The sequence below is a fragment of the Schistocerca nitens genome, chromosome 3, assembly GCF_023898315.1.
Source record: "Schistocerca nitens isolate TAMUIC-IGC-003100 chromosome 3, iqSchNite1.1, whole genome shotgun sequence".
In the NCBI taxonomy this organism is placed as follows: Eukaryota; Metazoa; Arthropoda; class Insecta; order Orthoptera; family Acrididae; genus Schistocerca; species Schistocerca nitens.
This window is the reverse complement of record NC_064616.1, coordinates 6,225,804-6,235,709: the sequence shown is the minus strand read 5'-3', so window position 1 is coordinate 6,235,709 and position 9,906 is coordinate 6,225,804.

The following is a 9,906-nucleotide window of genomic DNA, read 5'->3' as shown; positions in this document are numbered from 1 at the left end:
GGTCCAAGGGATACAGTAAACCTGCAGAGGTGCATCAGAATGTAAAACTGGTGACACAGGAAACGCTCAACACACAGATAGTAGGAAGACTCATTCTTCCTGTACTTAAGTCGGCATTGTGTCTCTTATATTTAATTCCGATGCAATTTCTGTGTTTCATCGTCAATGGGAAGGTCCAAGGGATATAGTAAACCTGCAGAGGTGCATCGGAATGTAAAACTAGTGACACAGGAAACGCTCAAATTATAGACAGTAGGAAGACAGAGTCTTCCTGTACTTAAGTCGGCTTTGTGTCTCTTATATTTTATTCCGATGCAATTTCTGTGTTTCATCGTCAATGGGAAGGTCCAAGGGATACAGCAAACCGTAGAGGTGCATCGGAATGTAGAAATGGTGACACAGGAAACGCTCAAACATTGACTGTACGAAGACTGTTTTCTTGTACTTAAGTCGGTATTGTTTCTCTTATATTTATTTTCGATGAAATTTCTGTGTTTCATCGTGAATGGGAAGGTCCAAGGGATATAGTAAACCTGCAGAGGTGCATCGGAAAGTAAAACTGGTGACACAGGAAACGCTCAAAACATAGACACTAGGAAGACTTAGTCTTGCTGTACTTAAGTCGGCATTGTGTTTCTTATATTTAATTCCGATGCAATTCCTGTGTTTCATCGTCACTGTGAAGGTCCAAGGGATACAGTAAACCTGTAGAGGTGCATCGGAATGTGAAACTGGTGACACAGAAAACGCTCAAATTATAGACAGTAGGAAGACTTTGTCTTCCTGTACTTAAGTCGGCATTGTGTTTCTTATACTTAATTCCGATGCAATTTCTGTGTTTCATCGTCAATGGGAAGGTCCAAGGGATACAGTAAATCTGTAGAGGTGCATCGGAATGTAAAACTGGTGACACAGGAAACGCTCAACACATAGACAGTAGGAAGACTCATTCTTCCTGTACTTCAGTCGGCATTGTGTCTCTTATATTTAATTCCGATGCAATTTCTGTGTTTCATCGTCAATGGGAAGGTCCAAGGGATACAGTAAACCTGCAGAGGTGCATCGGAATGTAAAACTAGTGACACAGGAAACGCTCAAAACATAGACAGTAGGAAGACTCCGTCTTCCTGTACTTAAGTCGGCATTGTGTCTCTTATATTTAATTCCGATGCAATTTCTGTGTTTCATCGTCAATGGGAAGGTCCATGGGATACAGTAAACCTGCAGATGTGCATCAGAATGTAAAACTGGTGACACAGGAAACGCTCAACGCATAGACTGTAGGAAGACTCATTCTTCCTGTACTTAAGTCGGCATTGTGTCTCTTATATTTAATTCCGATGCAATTTCTGTGTTTCATCGTCAATGGGAAGGTCCAAGGGATACAGTAAACCTGCAGAGGTGCATCGGAATGTAAAACTAGTGACACAGGAAACGCACAAATTATAGACAGTAGGAAGTCTCAGTCTTCCTGTACTTAAGTCGGCTTTGTGTCTCTTATATTTAATTCCGATGCAATTTCTGTGTTTCATCGTCAATGGGAAGGTCCAAGGGATACAGTAAACCCTTTAGAGGTGCATCGGAAAGTAAAACTGGTGACACAGCAAACGCTCAAAACATAGACAGTAGGAAGACTCAGTCTTCCCGTACTTAAGATGGCATTGTGTCTCTTATAATTAATTCCGATGCAATTTCTATGTTTCATCGTCAATGGGAAGGTCCAAGGGATACGGTAAACCTGCAGAGGTGCATCGGAATGTAAAACTAGTGACACAGAAAACGCTGAAACCATAGACAGTAGGAAGACTCAGTCTTCCTGTACTTAAGTCGGCATTGTGTCTCTTATATTTAACTCCGACGCAATTTCTGTGTTTCATCGTCAATGGGAAGGTCCAAGGGATACAGTAAACCTGCAGAGGTGCATCGGAATGTAAAACTGGTGACACAGGAACCGCTCAAAACATAGACAGTAGGAAGACTCAGTCTTCCTGTACTTAAGTCGGCATTGTGTCTCTTATATTTAATTCCGATGCAATTTCTGTGTTTCATCGTCAATGGGAAGGTCCAAGGGATACGGTAAACCTGCAGAGGTGCATCAGAATGTAAAACTGGTGACACAGGAAACGCTCAACACATAGACAGTAGGAAGACTCATTCTTCCTGTACTTAAGTCGGCATTGTGTCTCTTATATTTAATTCCGATGCAATTTCTGTGTTTCATCGACAATAGGAAGGTCCAAGGGATACAGTAAACCTGCAGAGATGCATCTGAATGTAAAACTAGTGACACAGGAAACGCTCAAATCATAGACAGTAGGAAGACTCAGTCTTCCTGTACTTAAGTCGGCATTGTGTCTCTTATATTTAATTCCGATGCAATTTCTGTGTTTCATCGTCAATGGGAAGGTCCAAGGGATACAGTAAACCTGCAGATGTGCATCAGAATGTAAAACTGGTGACACAGGAAACGCTCAACACATAGACCGTGGGAAGACTCATTCTTCCTGTACTTAAGTCGGCATTGTGTGTCTTATATTTAATTCCGATGCAATTTCTGTGTTTCATCGTGAATGTGAGGTCCAAGGGATACAGTAAACCTGCAGAGGTGCATCGGGATGTAAAACTAGTGACACAGGAAACGCTCAAAACATAGACAGTAGGAAGACTCAGTCTTCCTGTACTTAAGTCGGCATTATGTCTCTTATATTTAATTCCGATGCAATTTCTGTGTTTCATCGTCAATGGGAAGGTCCAAGGGATACAGTAAACCTGCAGAGGTGCATCGGAATGTAAAACTGGTGACACAGGAAACGCTCAAAACATAGACAGTAGGAAGACTCAGTCTTCCTGTACTTAAGTCGGCATTGTGTCTCTTATCTTTATTTCCGATGAAATTTCTGTGTTTCATCTTGAATGGGAAGGTCCAAGGGATACAGTAAACCTGCAGAGGTGCATCGGAATGTAAAACTAGTGACACAGGAAACGCTCAAATTATAGACAGTAGGAAGACTCAGTCTTCCTGTACTTAAGTCGGCATTGTGTCTCTTATATTTAATTCCGATGCAATTTCTGTGTTTCATCGTCAATGGAAAGGTCCAAGTGATACAGTAAACCTGCAGAGGTGCATCAGAATGTAAAACTGGTGACACAGGAAACGCTCAACACATAGACAGTAGGAAGACTCATTCTTCCTGTACATAAGTCGGCATTGTGTCTCTTATATTTAATTCCGATGCAATTTCGGTGTTTCATCGTCAATGGGAAGGTCCAAGGGATACAGTAAACCTGCAGAGGTGCATCGGAATGTAAAACTAGTGACACAGGAAACGCTCAAATTATAGACAGTAGGAAGACTCAGTCTTCCTGTACTTAAGTCGGCTTTGTGTCTCTTATATTTTATTCCGATGCAATTTCTGTGTTTCATCGTCAATGGGAAGGTCCAAGGGATACAGTAAACCTGCAGAGGTGCATCGGAAAGTAAAACTGGTGACACAGCAAACGCTCAAAACATAGACACTAGGAAGACTTAGTCTTCCTGTACTTAAGTCGGCATTGTGTTTCTTATATTTAATTCCGATGCAATTCCTGTGTTTCATCGTCACTGTGAAGGTCCAAGGGATACAGTAAATCTGTAGAGGTGCATCGGAATGTAAAACTGGTGACACAGGAAACGCTCAACACATAGACAGTAGGAAGACTCATTCTTCCTGTACTTAAGTCGGCATTGTGTCTCTTATATTTAATTCCGATGCAATTTCTGTGTTTCATCGTCAATGGGAAGGTCCAAGGGATACAGTAAACCTGCAGAGGTGCATCGGAATGTAAAACTAGTGACACAGGAAACGCTCAAAACATAGACAGTAGGAAGACTCAGTCTTCCTGTACTTAAGTCGGCATTGTGTCTCTTAAATTTAATTCCGATGCAATTTCTGTGTTTCATCTTCAATGGGAAGGTCCAAGGGATACAGTAAACCTGCAGATGTGCATAAGAATGTAAAACTGGTGACACAGGAAACGCTCAACGCATAGACTGTAGGAAGACTCATTCTTCCTGTACTTAAGTCGGCATTGTGTCTCTTATATTTAATTCCGATGCAATTTCTGTGTTTCATCGTCAATGGGAAGGTCCAAGGGATACAGTAAACCTGTAGAGGTGCATCGGAATGTAAAACTAGTGACACAGGAAACGCACATATTATAGACAGTAGGAAGTGTCAGTCTTCCTGTACTTAAGTCGGCTTTGTGTCTCTTATATTTAATTCCGTTGCAATTTCTGTGTTTCATCGTCAATGGGAAGGTCCAAGGGATACGGTAAACCTGCAGAGGTGCATCGGAATGTAAAACTAGTGACACAGAAAACGCTGAAACCATAGACAGTAGGAAGACTCAGTCTTCCTGTACTTAAGTCGGCATTGTGTCTCTTATATTTAACTCCGACGCAATTTCTGTGTTTCATCGTCAATGGGAAGGTCCAAGGGATACAGTAAACCTGCAGAGGTGCATAGGAATGTAAAACTGGTGACACAGGAACCGCTCCAAACATAGACAGTAGGAAGACTCAGTCTTCCTGTACTTAAGTCGGCATTGTGTCTCATATATTTAATTCCGATGCAATTTCTGTGTTTCATCGTCAATGGGAAGGTCCAAGGGATACAGTAAACCTGCAGAGGTGCATCAGAATGTAAAACTGGTGACACAGGAAACGCTCAAAACATAGACAGTAGGAAGACTCAGTCTTCCTGTACTTAACTCGGCATTGTGTTTCTTATATTTATTTCCGATGAAATTTCTGTGTTTCATCGTGAATGGGAAGGTCCAAGGGATATAGTAAACCTGCTGAGGTGCATCGGAAAGTAAAACTGATGACACAGGGAACGCTCAAAACATAGACAGTAGGAAGACTTACTCTTCCTGTACTTAAGTCAGTATTGTGTCCCTTATATTTAATTCCGATGCAATTTCTGTTTTTCATCGTCAATGGGAAGGTCCAAGGGATACAGTAAACTTGCAGAGGTGCATCAGTATGTAAAACTGGTGACACAGGAAATGCTCAACACATAGACAGTAGGAAGACTCATTCTTCCTGCAATTAAGTCGGCATTGTGTCTCTTATATTTAACTCCGATGCAATTTCTGTGTTTCATCGTCACTGTGAAGGCCAAGGGATACAGTAATTCTGTAGAGGTGCATCGGGATGTAAAACTGGTGACACAGGAAACGCTCAAAACATAGACAGTAGGAAGACTCAGTGTTCCTGTACTTAAGTCGGCATTGTGTCTCTTATATTTAATTCCGATGCAATTTCTGTGTTTCATCGTCAATGGGAAGGTCCAATGGATACAGAAAACCTGCAGAGGTGCATCAGAATGTAAAACTGGTGACACAGGAAACGCTCAAAACATAGACAGTAGGAAGACTCAGTCTTCCTGTACTTAAGTCGGCATTGTGTCTTTTATATTTAATTCCGATGCGATTTCTGTGTTTCATCGACAATGGGAAGGTCTAAGGGATACAGCAAACCGGCAGAGGTGCATCGGAATGTAGAACTGGTGACACAGGAAACGCTCAAACATTGACCGTACGAAGACTGTTTTCTTGTACTTAAGTCGGCATTGCGTCTCATATATTTCATTTCGATGCAATTTCTGTATTTCATCGTCAATGGGAAGGTCCAAGGGATACAGGAAACCTGCAGAGGTGCATCGGAATGTAAAACTGGTGACACTGGAAACGCTCAAAACATAGAGAGTAGGAAGACTCAGTCTTCCTGTACTTAAGTCGGCATTGTGTCTCTTATATTTAATTCCGATGCAATTTCTGTGTTTCATCGTCAATGGGAAGGTCCAAGGGATACAGTAAACCTGCAGAGGTGCATCGGAATGTAAAACTGGTGACACAGGAAACGCTCAAAACATAGACAGCAGGAAGACTCAGTCTTCCTATACTTAATTTGGCATTGTGTCTCTTATATTTATTTCCGACGAAATTTCTGTGTTTCATCGTGAATGGGAAGGTCCAAGGGATATAGTAAACCTGCGGACGTGCATCGGAACGTAAAACGCATGACACAGGAAACGCTCAAAACATAGACAGTAGGAAGACTTAGTCTTCCTGTACTTAAGTCGGCATTTTGTCTCTTATATTTAATTCCGATGCAATATCTGTGTTTCATCGTCACTGTGAAGGTCCAAGGGATACAGTAAACCTGTAGAGGTGCATCGGAATGTATAACTGGTGACACAGGAAACGCTCAAATTATAGACAGTAGGAAGTCTCAGTCTTCCTGTACTTAAGTCGGCATTGTGTCTCATATATTTAATCCCGATGCAATTTCTGTGTTTCATCGTCAATGGGTAGGTCCATGGGATACTTTAAACCTGCAAAGGTGAATCAGAATGTAAAACTAGTGACACAGGAAACGCTCAAAACATTGACAGTAGGAAGACTCAGTGTTCCTGTACTTAAGTCGGAATTGTGTCTCTTATATTTAATTCCGATGCAATTTCTGTGTTTCATCGTCAATGGGAAGGTCCAAGGGATACAGTAAACCTGCAGAGGTGCATCGGAATGTATAACTGGTGACACAGGAAACGCTCAAAACATAGACAGTAGGAAGACTCAATCTTCCTGTATTTAAGTCGGCATTGTGTCTCTTATATTTATTTCCGATGAAATTTCTGTGTTTCATCGTGAATGGGAAGGTCCAAGGGATATAGTAAACCTGCACAGGTGCATCGGAAAGTAAAACTGATGACACAGGAAACGCTCAAAACATAGACAGTAGGAAGACTCAGTCTTCCTGTACTTAAGTCGGCATGGTGTCTCTTATATTTAAATTCGATGCAATTTATGTGTTTCATCGCCAATGGGAAGGTCCAAGGGATACAGTAAACCTGCAAAGGTGATTCGGAATGTAAAACTGGTGACACAGGAAACGCTCAAAACATAGACAGTAGGATGACTCAGTCTTCCTGTACTTAAGTCGGCATTGTGTCTCTTATATTTAATTACGATGCAATTTCTGTGTTTCATCGTCAATGGGAACTTCCAAGGGATACAGTAAACCTGCAGAGGTGCATCAGAATGTAAAACTGGTGACACAGGAAACGCTCAAAGCATAGACAGTAGGAAGACTCAGTCTTCCTGTACTTAAGTCGGCATTGTGTCTCTTATATTTAATTCCGATGTGATTTCTGTGTTTCATCGACAATGGGAATGTCCAAGGGATACAGCAAACCGGCAGAGGTGCATCGCAATGTAGAACTGGTGACACAGGAAACGCTCATTGACCGTACGAAGACTGTTTTCTTGTACTTAAGTCAGCATTGTGTCTCATATATTTCATTTCGATGCAATTTCTGTGTTTCATCGTCAATGGGAAGGTCCAAGGGATACAGGAAACCTGCAGAGGTGCATCGGAATGTAAAACTGGTGACACAGGAAACGCTCAAAACATAGACAGTAGGAAGACTCAGTCTTCCTGTACTTAAGTCGGCATTGTGTCTCTTATATTTAATTCCGATGCAATTTCTGTGTTTCATCGTCAATGGGAAGGTCCAAGGGATAAAATAAACCTGCAGAGGTGCATCGGAATGTAAAACTGGTGAGACAGGAAATGCTCAAAGCATAGACAGCAGGAAGACTCAGTCTTCCTATACTTAATTCGGCATTGTGTCTCTTATATTTATTTCCGATGAAATTTCTGTGTTTCATCGTGAATGGGAAGGTCCAAGGGATATAGTAAACCTGCGGAGGTGCATCGGAAAGTAAAACGCATGACACAGGAAACGCTCAAAACATAGACAGTAGGAAGACTCAATCTTCCTGTATTTAAGTCGGCATTGTGTCTCTTATATTTATTTCCGATGAAATTTCTGTGTTTCATCGTGAATGGGAAGGTCCAAGGGATATAGTAAACCTGCAGAGGTGCATCGGAAAGTAAAACTAATGACACAGGAAACGCTCAAAACATAGACAGTAGGAAGACTTAGTCTTCCTGTACTTAAGTCGGCATTGTGTCTCTTATATTCAATTACGATGCAATTTCTGTTTTTCATCGTTAATGGGAAGGTCCAATGGATACAGTAAACCTGCAAAGGTGAATCGGAATGTAAAACTGGTGACACAGGAAACGCTCAAAACATAGACAGTAGGAAGACTCAGTCTTCCTGTACTTAAGTCGGCATGGTGTCTCTTATATTTAAATTCGATGCAATTTGTGTGTTTCATCGCCAATGGGAAGGTCCAAGGGATACAGTAAACCTGCAGAGATGCATCGGAATGTAAAACTGGTGACACAGGAAACGCTCAAAACATTGACTGTAAGAAGACTGTCTTCTTGTACTTAAGTCGGCATTGTGCCTCTTATATTTAATTCCGATGCAATCTCTGTGTCTCATCGTCACTGTGAAGGTCCAAGGGATACAGAAAACCTGTAGAGGAGCATCGGAATGTAAAACTGGTTATACAGGAAACGCTCAAATTAAAGACAGTAGGAAGACTCAGCCTTCCTGTACTTATGTCGGCATTGTGTCGCTTATACACTCCTGGAAATGGAAAAAAGAACACATTGACACCGGTGTGTCAGACCCACCATACTTGCTCCGGACACTGCGAGAGGGCTGTACAAGCAATGATCACACGCACGGCACAGCGGACACACCAGGAACCGCGTTGTTGGCCCTCGAATGGCGCTAGCTGCGCAGCATTTGTGCACCGCCGCCGTCAGTGTCAGCCAGTTTGCCGTGGCATACGGAGCTCCATCGCAGTCTTTAACACTGGTAGCATGCCGCGACAGCGTGGACGTGAACCGTATGTGCAGTTGACGGACTTTGAGCGAGGGCGTATAGTGGGCATGCGGGAGGCCGGGTGGACGTACCGCCGAATTGCTCAACACGTGGGGCGTGAGGTCTCCACAGTACATCGATGTTGTCGCCAGTGGTCGGCGGAAGGTGCACGTGCCCGTCGACCTGGGACCGGACCGCAGCGACGCACGGATGCACGCCAAGACCGTAGGATCCTACGCAGTGCCGTAGGGGACCGCACCGCCACTTCCCAGCAAATTAGGGACACTGTTGCTCCTGGGGTATCGGCGAGGACCATTCGCAACCGTCTCCATGAAGCTGGGCTACGGTCCCGCACACCGTTAGGCCGTCTTCCGCTCACGCCCCAACATCGTGCAGCCCGCCTCCAGTGGTGTCGCGACAGGCGTGAATGGAGGGACGAATGGAGACGTGTCGTCTTCAGCGATGAGAGTCGCTTCTGCCTTGGTGCCAATGATGGTCGTATGCGTGTTTGGCGCCGTGCAGGTGAGCGCCACAATCAGGACTGCATACGACCGAGGCACACAGGGCCAACACCCGGCATCATGGTGTGGGGAGCGATCTCCTACACTGGCCGTACACCACTGGTGATCGTCGAGGGGACACTGAATAGTGCACGGTACATCCAAACCGTCATCGAACCCATCGTTCTACCATTCCTAGACCGGCAAGGGAACTTGCTGTTCCAACAGGACAATGCACGTCCGCATGTATCCCGTGCCACCCAACGTGCTCTAGAAGGTGTAAGTCAACTACCCTGGCCAGCAAGATCTCCGGATCTGTCCCCCATTGAGCATGTTTGGGACTGGATGAAGCGTCGTCTCACGCGGTCTGCACGTCCAGCACGAACGCTGGTCCAACTGAGGCGCCAGGTGGAAATGGCATGGCAAGCCGTTCCACAGGACTACATCCAGCATCTCTACGATCGTCTCCATGGGAGAATAGCAGCCTGCATTGCTGCGAAAGGTGGATATACACTGTACTAGTGCCGACATTGTGCATGCTCTGTTGCCTGTGTCTATGTGCCTGTGGTTCTGTCAGTGTGATCATGTGATGTATCTGACCCCAGGAATGTGTCAATAAA